Raw genomic sequence first — 14,375 nt, 5'->3', positions numbered from 1 at the left:
ATTACCTTTTTTTGACAATAAAGAGTGGTGGCCAGTAGTTGTCAGTGGGGTAGTGGATCTGTTCTACATCTATCCAACTTTTAAAAGAGATGACTGTGGTTGTGTTGTTCATTCATTCAGTCGCTTCTGACTCTTTGTGACCTCATGGACCAGCCCATGCCAGAACTTCTTGTCTGCTGTCGCAACCCCCAGCTCCTTCAATGTCAAGCCAGTCATTTCAAGAATACCATCCATCTACCTTGTCCTTGGTCAGCCCCTCTTCCTTTTTCCTTCAATTTTCCCCAGCATCATTATCTTCTCCAAGCTTTCCTGTCTGTGTTACTGAATCTCAAACTTGAGGTAGCTTCAAAATCATGGACAGTTCCTTTAAAATTCAGGCTAAAGCCTCGAAGGAATTCACACCAATGCACATCTCCAATAACAAGGCCACTAGTTTTTCAATTGACACTGGATCCTAAAGGGCTTTGGGATGTACCTAACAAAAGACTGGTGAGGTTTTACATATATGCAGTGAGGTTTTTCATATACCATACCAAGTTCTCATTTATACAGCTCTGGGGTGAGAGCTGCAGGTCTTGTCTGAACCTTTTCATAAAGCAACGATTCCAGTGGCAATGAGATGAAAGTTGGGAACTTAGAGGATTTTCACCCCAGTGGCGTAAAGCAGCTTCTACTTTTAAAAGGTTCCCTATGTGAATGTAACAGCTATTTGTCCAGAGTTTTCTAATGACGCCTTTGTGGGTTTTTTTTCCCTCCTACATGAACAGCACTCAGGAGTTGATATCAGTGTTCAAGGGGCTCAAAGGTAATTGAAGCCTCATACGAATGTGCCCTTTGAAGTTGAGACTATTACCACTTCGGATAGTGCAGCCTTCTTTTAGGAAAGTGAGATAGATGGGAACTCCTTGCCATTGATCTTTTTCTGGGGTTCAGAGGATAGGACAAATTAGGACACATCTAATCAGATATCCATTTTCACCTACATAACACACTTGGACCTGATCTCTGGACTCTACATAGGAATTTCTTATGAATTCCCTGCAAATCTTTCTGAGGAAATGGAGACCACTAAAGTAATGAAGAAGGCTTTGTCAAGCCAAACAAAAACTAAACTAAACTAAATCAAATAATGATGCTTGAATAGGAACTGATGTGGCTTTTTTTAATGGACTTTGGACTCAGACACTAAACAAGATTTTTTTAGCTAAGGAAGTATATCTTCACTTATGTTTATTTTTTCATGCAAGAATGAAAAATACTGGGAGATATCCTGCATCACAAGCTTTATGATGACGTAGCTGCATACCTGACATGATATACAAAACCATTGGTCCTCCAGGTGTTTGGACTTCAGCTCCCATAATTCCCAACAGCTGGCAAGCTGGCTGGGATTTCTGCAAGTTGAAGTCCAAAACAACTGGAGGAGCAAAGGTTGGGAACCACTGCTCTAGTTTATTTCGTGTCAAAAGCATTGTACAACAAATACATTTCAAATAATGGAAATAAAAAAAAGAAGAAATCACAAGCAACTAAATAGTTTTGGACCAAAAGCGGGCAACAGCAACCGCATTGTCTGTAGCTTTAAACAACTCCTCCTCCGTGCATGAGGCAGGGCATTGTGGGCAAGCATACATATGCTGAGTTGTTTGTTCAGCTCCACAGTCACACAAGGTGGAGGATTCCTCCAGGTAGTGCCACCTTGCCAAGTTGTCTTTTGATCTGCCCACTCCGCTTCTGAGTCTGTTCAGGGACTTCCAAGTTGCCCATTCTTGGTTTGCCTCTGGAGGAAGACCCTCTTGGGGGGCCATCCAGTTAGAATTGCCAGGTTTAGCTGCCCAGAGGGCAGCTCTAGTGAATTATGATTATACATATGGGGGATTCTTGCACGTGTCTAATTGTGTCTTATCCATAGCACTATGATGCCCATTGCAATGTGGGACCCTTAGTGCTAGAATACCCATTGCACATCAAGATCCATTTCACAATGGGCATGCTGCTAGCTCCACTTATACAATGGTTCTGAAGTTGTAGATCAATTTCAGCTCTCCTCCTGAGAATATGGAATGAGTAACAAACGACACAATTCAGTTTAATAAGCTCGTAAATTGGTTTGTGGTTATGTAAATACCTAACAGGATGCCAACCATCACAGTTTTCTTACTCCTAGATGAGAGTGTTAATGTGTGTGGGTATTTTTTTTACAATTCCATAGAATCATAGAATCATAGAATCATAGAACAGTAGAGTTGGAAGAGACCTCATGGGCTATCCAGTCCAACCCCCTGCCAAGAAGCAGGAAATTGCATTTCTGCTTCCATTTCAGAACATTTTGGTGAAGATTTCATGAAGGTTTGATAGAAAATGTCTTTGTGAAAAATATAGTTTTAAAAATATTTTCATTTTTCCCAAAGAAGCCCCAAGAAGTATCACAATTGAGTCACTTTCTTTCAGTAAAGACACATTGGGTGTTGCATTGTTGTAGGCTGCAAAATTTGAGATCCAACTGGATTAGACATATTAATCATATGAATTGACAAATGGGTTGATTTACCAAATTCTCACTAGTTTACTGGGTTTACACTAATGGGGACTAACAATTTGATTCAAGCCTTAAAGTTTTCCTGCAATAAAGAAAAAATTAAATGCTGGGCTTAAAACATGGACGTTTCTCCCTCTCCTGTCTCTTTTTCACACACACACACAGAGAGAGAGAGAGAGAGAGAGAGAGAGAGAGAGAGAGAGAGAGAGAGAGAGAGAGAGAGAGAGAGATTTGCCCAGTATTTTTCAGGCTTGTATAACATTTCAGTTTACAGTTTGAACAGCAATACCTGTATTCCATTAACATTGCTTTACAATTTACAGTTAGTTCTACTGAAAAATAGAATCCAGATAGCATTCCCTACAAGCTGAAGTTTGATGATTGGTTCCAAATGTTAGTACAGTAGAGTCTCACTTATCCAACATTTGCTTATCCAATGTTCTGGATTATCCAACGCAGTCTGCCTTTTAGTAGTCAATGTTTTTGTAGTCAGTCTTTACAATACATTGTGATGTTTTGGTGCTAAATTCACAAATACAGTAATTACTACATAACATTGCTGTGTATTGAACTGCTTTTTCTGTCAAATTTGTTGTAAAACATTATGTTTTGGTGCTTACTTTGTAAAATCATAATGTAATGTGATGTTTAATAGACTTTTCCTTAATCCCTCCTTATTATCCAACGTTCTGCCGGCCCGTTTATGTTGGGTAAGTGAGACTCTACTGTACTTTGGTTCCAAATTTTGGGTACTTTCGAGAGACTATTTTAGTCTCTAGAAAGTACCCAAAGTGAGTGATGTTTCAGGCCCAAAATAATACTACAGCCTTTGTTTCCAATTAGATAATTTATACAAGGTTTGGTGACTATATGACTATATGATTAGGGATACGAATTTGTATAGTCAGACAGACAGAACACACATACACCACTTGGAGGAGGAGAGCAAAGAGGAAAGGTCAGAAACATCTTTTCCATTTTAATTTTACTGAGAAAACTGGAAGTTTGTACCTGGAGCTAATTAAACTTGGCATGTTGTCTTAACTTGTATAAGCTATTTCTTGGAACCTGGTGCAGAATTTGTGTGCCTGATTCCACGAGGTACTATGCTCATAAGCTGCCTTGGGTCCTCCTGTGGACAAAGGCAGCATATAAAATAAAATACTGCACTTGAAAATATTCCACCTGATTATTAGGAAGAACTTCTTAACTGTGAGAGCTGTTCAGCAGTGGAACTCTCCGCCCCAGAGTGTGGTGGAGGCGCCTCCTTTGGAGGCTTTTAAATAGAGGCTAGATAGTCAACTGTTGGGGGTGGGGTGGGCTTTGAATGCAATTTTCCTGCTTCTTGGCAGGGATTGTAATGGATGGCCGATGATCCATTACATCATCGGCCATCTCTATGATTCTATGATTCTACTTGCAAAGAGAACTAAGATTGCAATCTTATGACCACTTGCTTGGGCATATGACACATTAAACTTAAGGTAGCTTATTTCTGAGTAGATATGCAGTTGTCCCCTACATGTGCTGTTTTGATTATTCACATGTGCAGCTTTGATTTAAAATGCTCTCTTTCATAATCTCTATGTCTTGCAATGTTAGCCTATGGTTATTTTTCTCCAGTCATGCTGGAGGACCTAGCATTTTCTCAACCTTGGCTCCCCAGATGGTTTTGGCCTACAACTCCCAGAAATCCTAGCTAGTTTACCAGCTGTTAGGATTTCTGGGAGTTGAAGGCCAAAAACATCTGGGGACCCCAGGTTGAGACCCACACGTCTCCAATGCAATTCTGTGTTCAGTTTCTACTGGACATTGACCATTAAGCTGTTCTGGAAGACTTGGAAATTCCTAGAGAAGTGTTCTTCCATGTAAAAGAAAATAGCAATTTATTCATGTTTTTTCACTTTCTCAGGGGTCCCATGATTCTAACTCCAGAGAATATGTATACACAATCGCTGTTTCAGAGCTCTAGTGTAACCACTGAACTGTTCAGGCCTTGAAGAACTATCTTAGTTATTGGGGCCTTACTTCTTTAGCAACAACTTTTTCTTTCAAAAAGAAAAAGAAAGAGAGAAAGAAAATACAAAGCTGACTTTTAAAATTCTTCCCTTCCTATGTTGATCTTTTGCTTAGTAGATGCTGTTGTTGCTTATACTGGTTGCAGCTGCTTAACATAGATAAGTTCCAGGAGGCGTAGGAAAAGCTTTATGTATTCATATGCAAAGTGATGTTTCTCATTATTTATTGATCTTTTTAAAAAGTTGATGAAATTAAATAAGAATAATGCAGCAGGGAGCATATGCTTGGTGTGATTTCCTGTTTACAGCTTTGTGAATGCAAATCTTTCAATTTCCAGTATATATATATATAAATAATACCATCCAGGCAGAGTATCAGTCAATATCCAAAATAGTGATACTGTTACTTATCAATAATATGTATATTAGCATTTGTTGTTCTGCATGCTGAACACACAAAGGTCAGTATTTAGAGAAGTCCATATCAGGCTTCATACCGGAGAAGGGGTTATCAGTAGAACGAATCTTTAGATTTTGATATAACAATTCAACATTATTAGAATTGTCAAAGATGACACAGCCAAAATCTTTGCATATAGTTTTATTGTCACTGGATAACTCCTCACTGCTCTAAAGGAAGTCCTCTTCAGGCATGGTCTCATCTCTCAGTTTTGACAACTCCCATGAGATCTTCTTCTTATATTCCCACAGCATCTTCTAAGAGCCGAAGTGTCAAATGGAGCAAGGTAGATTCTGTAGTTGTGGTGTCATTCAAGGGTAGTCTTGCTTGCTTGTCAAGAACGTCTGGAAGTCATAAATACTGTATATAGTCATGTTTAAGTCAACCTCGTGTATAAGTCAAGGGCAGGTTTTGGGTTCAAAATTATGGATTTTGACATGACGCATGGATAAGTTGAGGGTCAGTCTACAGAAAGACGAAAACACCAATGCCACTTCAGGGGTTAGCAGGCCCTGGCTGCAACCATTTTCCCTTCCAGGCATTCAAAAATGCCAGAAGTGGAACCATGGTGGAGAGAGTAGAGAGAGTTTATGTTTCTTTTGGGTTCTCCCAGAATGAAATAAGCTTTTGTCTTTCTCCACTTTACTCGAAGAAGGGGATGGTTCTTTTTTTTTTTCTTTTTTTTTTTGGACAAAGGTACAGGACTTACATTGACTTGTAGATAGGTTGATCCAGGTTTTTAGGTTTAATTTTTTGACTAACATTTCTAGACTTATACATGAACATATAGGGTACCACTGCATAACTGTAGATGAGTGCAACAACTGTGTGATAGTTTCTTGTGCCTCTTTCTCTGTTATGGCATGGCTAGAACACACCATAGGAAGGTCATTCAAGAAATTTTGACCAAGGATTCAAACCAATTTTTTCTTTGCATCTGCCATCTTCTTAAAATCTCTAACATACTTGTGGCATGTTAGTCATGAAACTGGACAAAATTCAGGAAAATGTTTAAAAATCAAATTTGTACTTTTAAAGAGCTGTGTTTCAAAGAAAGCTATCCAACCAAAAGCCATTTGTCTTTCAGAGTGGAGTATAACTACATAAATGAAGCAAATCAACTGCCAAACATCAATAGAGAATTGCCAGGGTCCCCATTTTGCTCAAAGATTTCTTTCCTCCTGTTCTGTCAGTTCAATATCATGTTTAGCCTTTCAGTGAATCAGTTAAGGTCAAGACGTGGCCATGTAAAGGACACCCCTAGAACATCCAGTGAGCAGAAAGTGTAATATTGCTGGTGCCATGCCATGGTTTCTTGCACAAGAGCGAATGCTTGAGTTCACACATGATGATAATAGGTAGATTTTGCAGTTCTTACATTTGTTTGCACAACTTTGGTCGAACAAACATAGGAATAGAATAGAATATAATAGAATAATGTAACTAAAGAGCTAAAAAGGAACTCAAAGATTATTTAGTACAAAACCTACAGTATGTCATATTGATTTCACAACTGCACTTTTGTGAGCAAAAGACTCCTTCTATGTGAGGAGGGATATCTTCAGTTTATTTATTTAAGTTTTGCTCCACAACTAAAGTAATTATTTGAATTGACTTACAATACAGTTATAAAACCCATATGAGACAACCACCTCCAACAAACTAAAACCTAAAGTGAATCTGAGAAAAATACACACATTGTAATAAAATGGAAACCTCTGAAAATCAAAAGTAACATTACACTATGTTTCTATTGTAAAAATATGTCAGCACTAAAAAACTGGTATTAGGGCACCGGAGTGGAAATCATCTATCGGATAGATGCCAAGCAATTTAACCTCAGCAGACTGAAAGCCAAAACCAAGTTCACAACAACATCTGTTATAGAACTCCAATATGCTGATGATAATGTAGTCTGTGCACATTCAGAAGATCTACAAGCCACTCTAAACACCTTTGTAGAAGCATACGAGAAGCTCGACCTCTCATTGAACATAGAGAAAGCCAATCCCTCAGCAATGCCAGGAATACAGCTTAATGGTGTAACATAAGAAAATGTTGACTATTTCCACTATTTTGGCAGCCACCTCTCCACAAAAATCAACATTGACACTGAAATACAACATCGCCTGAGCTCTGCGAGTGCAGCATTTCTCCAAATGAAGCAGAGAGTGTTTGAGGATTGGGACATCCATAGGGATACCAAGGTGGTAGTTTATAAAGCTATTGTCCTCCCAACCCTGCTCTACGCCTGTGAAACATGGACTGTCTACAGAGATCACACTCAACTCCTTGAAAATTCCATCAGTTTTGTCTTTGAAAAATCCTGCAAATCTCTTGGGAAGACAGGCGGACAAATGTCAGTGGGCTGGAGGAAGCAAAGACCACCAGCAATGAAATGATGCTCCTAATGCCATCAATTCTGCTGGACTGGCCATGTTGTCCGAATGCCTGATCACCATCTCCCAAAGCAGTTACTATACTCCAAACTCAAGAACAGGAAACATAATGTTGGTGGACAGGAAAAGAGACTTAAAGATGGGCTTAAAGCCAACCTTAAAAATTGTGGCATTGACACCGAGAACTGGGAAGCCCTGGCCCTTGAGCGCTCTAATTGGAGGTCAGCTGTGACCAACAATGCTTCCAAATTTAAAGAGGCACAAATGGAGGGCTTGAGGGAGAAACGTGCCAAGAGGAAGGCATGTCAAGCCAACCCTCACTGGGACCACTTTATGTCTGGAAACCGATGTCCTCACTGCAGATGAACATGAGGGTCAAGAATAGGTCTCCACAGCCACCTACGCATCCACCACCAAGACACTACACTTGGAGGACCATCATCCTTGAGCTACGAGGGATCGCCTAAGTAAGTAAGTAAGGTATTAGGCATGATCCCTATCCAACAGTAGGAAAGTCCTCCTGCCAGATAGTCTTGATAGAGCACACTATTTACATAACGATTCAGGAACATACCGTAGCCACAATTCTTTCATATTTGGGTCTTACGAAAGCATATTGACTCCTCAGTTTTTAGTTGAAAAAATTGAGCCAGAGGTATGGAGAGAAAAACCCCTTACTGTATCCAGTTTATAGTGACCCTATAGTGACTTCCTTGGTAAGAGTTGTTCAGAGGGAATTTGCCAACTCCTTCCTTTGGGGATGAAATAACTTGACCTGCCAAGTTTATCCAGTAGGTCTTCACGGTTGAGAGGGAGTCAAATCCTGTTCTCCGAGAATTTTAGTCCATCACTCAACTATATCACATTGGCTCTTTCTAGGTATGCCTATGTAATTAATTGCTAACATTTTTGTAACAGTTTTACATGATCTGTTTACTTTTTATCTTGCATCATGAAAATTCCTAAGCTAGGACTTTTCCAGGTTATTGATTTCTTGTGAAGTAAATGCACACTTGTTATTCAACTTATACAGAAGATTTTGGCTTATTTCTGCCAGCCAGCACATCTATTTTTGCAGTTATAATCTTGGGGGAAGGGCCACTGTCCAGGGAGAAAACACATGCTTTGCACTCAAGGAGTCTCCAAGAAAGACCATTGCCTGATCTATCTTGAAAAGCTGCCAGTCAGCATGGATCATATTTCGCTAGATGGATCAATGGCCTGAATTTGTGTAGGACAGCTTAAGTCACTCCCATCTTTACTAGGCTGTTGAGGTTTTAGTATCATGCTGTGGACGTGCAAGTCCCACAAACAACTAAGGAATTTACTGTGCCATCACCAGTGAACACTACAACCCTCCCGCTATCCTTCCTGACCATTTCATTTTAGATTATTGCTTTTTGCAGTGTGAAGTGTGTCAGATGCAATTTCCAGAGAGAAATAATATATTCTCCAAGTATCTATACCTAGCTATTCTGTATAACCTTAACAAATTAAATCTGATTCATGAATATTTATACATTTATGAGATACCTACAGTGATGTTAAGATCACCTTAATACACATACCAGAAAACAGCCTTGAGCAACAGGTGTGTTTCAGCCAATTTCTTTCCTAAATCAGCATGATGATTTACAATATAATTCAAAACACGTTTATTCAGAAGTATGTCCTGCTGTGTTCAAGAGGGGCTTGCTTCCCTGTAAGTGTATAGTACAAGCTTGCAGCCTAAAATTTTTTATTTAAAAACCTGATGAATCTATCCAAGACTATTATCTTCCAAAGAGAAATTCCACATTTAATTGTCCCACATCTGCATAATTTGAGAACCACCCAGTTAAATATAGGTGAGAAAGCATGATATACCACAATATACTTCCTATTGTTGTTTTTTCCTAGGATGGCAGAAATAATGAAGCACCTGAAAATTCTATTTACTCACTGGCAGCTTAAGTGTGCTTACAGTTTCCCCTTTCTATTGATATGTATGTACCCGCTTCTGAGTCACTTTTCAGGTGGGAAATAATTTTTTTGTTTAAATCTGCCTTTGGTATGATTTTGAGAGCCTGGAACATTATTTAAGAGTTAATGTGTTAGTGGATTTTGTTGTAGTTATGTGCCTCCAGGTTGTTTTTGATCTTGGGTTAACCTATCATGGTTTTCTTGGAAAGGTTTGCGAGGAATGGGCCAAAAGAAGCTACACAGAGACAATCCATACTACAGAATTATAGCAGTTTGACATCACAATTGCCATAGCCCCACTCCATGGAATCCTGGGATTTGTATTTTGTTGTGGCACCAGAGCTCTCTGACAGAGGTGGGTTAATATCTCATAAAACTACAAGCACCAGAAGGCCACATTGAGCCATGGCAGCTAATGTGGTATAAAACTATTATAATTCAGTAGTGTAGCTAATAATAATAATAATAATAATAATAATAATAATAATAATAATAATAATAATAATAAAACTTTATTTATACCCTGCCACCATCTCCCCAACGGGGACTCGGGGTGGCTTACATGGGGCCATGCCCAGAACAGTACAATATAACAAAATATAAAAACAACATATCATAATACAATTAAACAATACAATAAATAATCATGTACAGTGCAACACAAAATAAAAAAAACCAAAAAAAAACAATATAACAGGGCGGGCCGCATGAGACACTTAGTTAAAACTTGGGGTGAGAAAAGGATAAGCTACAGCTTTGATTAGGTACTGCAAGACATGAACTGATACAGGATTCCAGACTTAATTTATTACAGCAAACTTTCCATTAATATGGAAGTTAGGTAGAAAGTAAAGGTTTTCCCCTGACATTAAGTCTAGTCGTGTCCAACTCTGGGAGTTGATGCTCATCTCTATTTCTAAGCTGAAGAGCCGGCGCTGTCCATAGACATCTCCAAGGTCATGTGGCTGGCATGACTGCTTGGAGCGCTGATACCTTCCTGCTGGAGTGGTACCTATTGATCTACTTACATTTGCATGTTTTCGAACTGCTAGGTTGGCAGAAGCTGGGGCTAGCTGCGGGAGCTCACCCAGCTCTCCGAATTTGAACCCCTGACCTTTTGACAGCAAGTTCAGCAGCTCAGCGGTTTAATCTGCTGGGCCACCAGGGGCTCCAATATGGAAGTTACCATGTTTTAAAAGAGCCATTGTTGTGCCCTCCTTGTGTCAAAAAGTAACACAGTACAGACGTTACTATGACTTTTATCTCATGTATCAGACCATGCATTTGTCTGCTGCATCATGGGCTCATAGAATTCAAAAATGATTATCTGAACATCATTTGTGGAAACCATGTCTTGAAGCTTCCAGGAACTTTTTATGGGTGTGTGTTCTACAAGTTGTATTCAGCCTTTAAAGCTTCTGGACCCTCTTGTTTGTATCTTTGGGTTGTTTATTTATTTATTTACTACATTTATATCCCGCTCTTCTCACCCCGAAGGGGACTCAGAGCGGCTTACAAATCAAATGAACATACAATGTATTATTAGCATGGCACAATATAAGCATTAAATTACTATATTGTACTACATCATTATATGGTAATATTATTAGTTATATTACATTTAATATATAATATTGTGCTGGTACGGCTGTACCAGAAGCTCCAACTTTATTTTCTTTCTGCTAATGTTTGCAGTCATAGGGCAGGCCGCCTGTCCATCATCATTAAGTTTGGTTCCCCGCCCCCTTTTTCAGGGCTCTGGGAGGGAAGGAGCCATTTTTAAGTCAGTCTCACTTAAGGAACCTAAGCTATAGGACGTAGACCAGCTCGTCCCGTAGAAACGCTTCATATCTCAAGAAGATCCGGGGATATAGAACATCCGAGAAAACAGAAACAGAAATTCCAGGGGAAAAGTCCCAAAAGCTCTGGCTGAGAGCTCACAGCCTGTCAGCCTCATAGCTCCTGAGGGAAACAGCCCTAAAGTTTCCAAAGAAACCTCGGAGAGAGAACAGCATCACAAATCCACGGAACCCCAGCTGAAACATCTGCAAGCCTTGGCTGGTAGGTCTACTCAATGCCCAGACGCATTTGAAATTGGTAGTAGATCCCACATCAGCTAGGCCCATATGATAGACAGCCTGGGAGAGGTTATAAGGGGGTTTTCTTCTTACAGAGAAAGTACAGTTATCCAAAGCCGATTGCCCGTCCCCTGGGGACAAGATTGAAAAGCCAACAGCTTATTAAGGAAACTTTGAAGTGTTATTTGACTCCTTGAAGATTTATTATTTGTTCAACAATAAAGACTTTGTTATTTCGTTAAAGACTCAAAAGACCATCCCTTTCAGGAAAATCCTCAAGAACCTATCTTTGAGGCGCCCTGGCTTCCCGCTGGGCATAAAGTATACATCCTATACAAAAGACAATAGTTACAGGCCCAGCACGTGACAGAACAAATATATAATTAATATTATTATATTGTATTATTAATAGTATAATATTGTATTCCATTATAATATCATTATCAATATTATATGTATATACAATATATTATATATTTATAAACTATATATATATATGAAAAATTAGTGTGTCCCCCCCCCCCCCCAAATAACCACACATTTAATGTCTTCAGGCTGAAACAGATTTCCTTGAAAGTCCCAAGCCCTCCACCAAAATCCTGAAATACTGCTGCTTGGCCTATAAGTTACAATGGTCAGTGACTTCCAGTTTTGATTTTTGGGCAATGTGTTACAGTCATATATGATGTCGTATGGCTCACTGCAGGGAAATGGGAGTCAAAATTGCTTTTGCCCCTCCTCAGCTACCAGCAGGGAATCAATTTATAATTGGCATTTGGGGCACTGGTGAGCGATTTTAGCTTCATGTCCATTCCAACAGTGATCTCAGATGTGGATTTCATTACTTTTGAACTTGTACTTAGAACACCCAGGCGCTGCCTGGAAGAATCACTCCGCAAATCAATTAACTGCATTAGTGCTCCTACAAAATAAGTGAGTAAGCCTTAGGCCAGTGCACACTGGAGAGTTTCACAGTTCAAGGGCTGCTGATTTCGTGTGGGATGTTTATCGTAAAATATGGCCCACTCTGGCTAGCTTGCTATTATTAGAAAAATGGGGCTATTTATATTGTGAAGTCAAGGAAGCAACAACATGCACGGAAAGATGCGGAATGTTTCAGAGCTAGGTAAAAGAACAGTTTAGGAGATGAAAAGAGATGTTTTAATCATGCTTCTTGCTGGTCTTTTTTATTTTATTAATCTGAGGAGTTGTGGGGGGAGTGACACAATGACAGTTAATTATAACTAATCCTGCAGCACTTCAGCACAGACTAATAAGAACAGAGAGCTCTGCCAGCAGTTTGTTATATCCTCAAGGAAAAAAGTGCCTTTGCCTAAAATAATTCCACTTGCCTCAGATTCAAAACGGAAGTATAATTTACTTAGGAAATATATCAGATGATTGTACTGTCGTACTCAGAAAATGAAGAAATGTAAGACAGGGACTCAAGAACACTGGAGTTGTGTAAGAATGGGAAGCAGGAAGAGAGATTCCTACCCCATATTTTGCCTTCTCCAGAGATTACTCAATAGCTAGCATAGTGTAGTGGTTTGAGCTTTGAACTATGGCTCTGGAGACCAGGGTTCGATTCCCTGTTTGGACATGGAAACCCACTGGGTGAGCTTGGATATGTCACCCACTGCCTGCTCTAGAAAACCTCATGATCTTAGGGTTGTGATACGTCAGAAATGAAAATAACAACAAGAGATAATTCAAGGCCCAACCACACTGTGTTGATTCCCTCGTGTTGAAAGAGGTCTAGGAATAGGCCTGCATTGAGGCAGGGAATCATTTGTGTGATCTTGGGCCAGACATGTTCTTCCAAGCCCTTAAAGGATCATTGTGAGGTAAAATGAGGAAAATAGGAGAACTATGTACATTACCTTGATCTAACTGGCAGGAGCCAGTTAGAGCAAGTTAACTGGAGCCCCCAGTCGCGCAGCGGATTAAAGCACTGAGCTGCTGAACTTGCTGACCGAAAGGTTGACGGATCGAATCCGAGGAGCAGGGTGAGCTCCCGCTGTTAGCCCCAGCTTCTGCCAACCTAGTAGTTCGAAGACATGCAAATGTGAGTAGAACACTAGGTACCGGTCAAGCGGGAAGGTAATGGTGCTCCATGCAGTCATACTGGCCACATGACTTTGGAGGTGCCTATGGACAACGCCGGCTCTTTGGCTTAGAAATGGAGATGAGCATCATCCCCAGAGTCGGACACGACTAGACTTAATGTCAGGGGGAAACCATTACCTTTACCTTAACTGGCAGGATTATACATATGTAACCAATATGGAATTTGTTGTTACTGTGTGCTTTCAAATCACTCCCACTTATGGAACATTTATGACAAACCTATCAGGTTTTCTGGGCTGAAAATGTGTGACACACTCAAGGTCACCCATTGGGTTTCCATGTCCAATTAGGAAATGGAACTTTGTCCAAAGTTTAAAACACCCAATAAATAATACTGTACAATGGGAGACAGATCCCATCCCCTTTCCCACCTTTCTTGTTAGGATTTAGTGAAAGAGTGCTCACCAGTCCTTTGCCGTTGGAGAGCTACTGAAAAGATGTGTGGAACACTGTATACACCGTCTGTCATGGTCAGGGCTGGCTCCAGGCATATTGCTGTTTGAGGTGAAAGCTAATGTAGCACCCCTGAGCCAGTTGAACATCAGACACCAGGTGGCCTCTTTGGCTCATGACAGAGATGGCTGCATGAGGCTGGTTGTCATACTTACGAATCACAGTGACAGTGTTTTGTTCATTACCATTTCTTTGTGAGCTGTTGGGGCATTATTAATGTTTGTTGAGTTTCAAGCAGAGAGCTCTTGATTGACAAAAACAACAGGTTCCATATCACTTGAGTCATCATGTCCTCAAACATCCTGACCTTCTGGACATCTTTCTTTTGTTTTCTTT

General features: G+C 39.9%; 1 long non-coding RNA gene across 1 annotated transcript; it reads right to left on the bottom strand.

The window, feature by feature from the left end:
- Nucleotides 1-5,142: 5,142 nt before the first annotated feature.
- On the bottom strand, nucleotides 5,143-14,157 carry LOC134295612 (uncharacterized). The gene is made up of 2 exons (XR_010002246.1): nucleotides 13,992-14,157; nucleotides 5,143-5,361 (listed from the first exon to the last, which is right to left on the bottom strand). It is a non-coding gene; the product is annotated as an uncharacterized LOC134295612 (long non-coding RNA).
- Nucleotides 14,158-14,375: the final 218 nt, after the last annotated feature.

Source organism: Anolis carolinensis, chromosome 1 (assembly GCF_035594765.1).
Source record: "Anolis carolinensis isolate JA03-04 chromosome 1, rAnoCar3.1.pri, whole genome shotgun sequence".
Lineage (NCBI taxonomy): Eukaryota > Metazoa > Chordata > Lepidosauria > Squamata > Dactyloidae > Anolis > Anolis carolinensis.
This window is presented reverse-complemented; position numbering and strand designations above follow the sequence as displayed.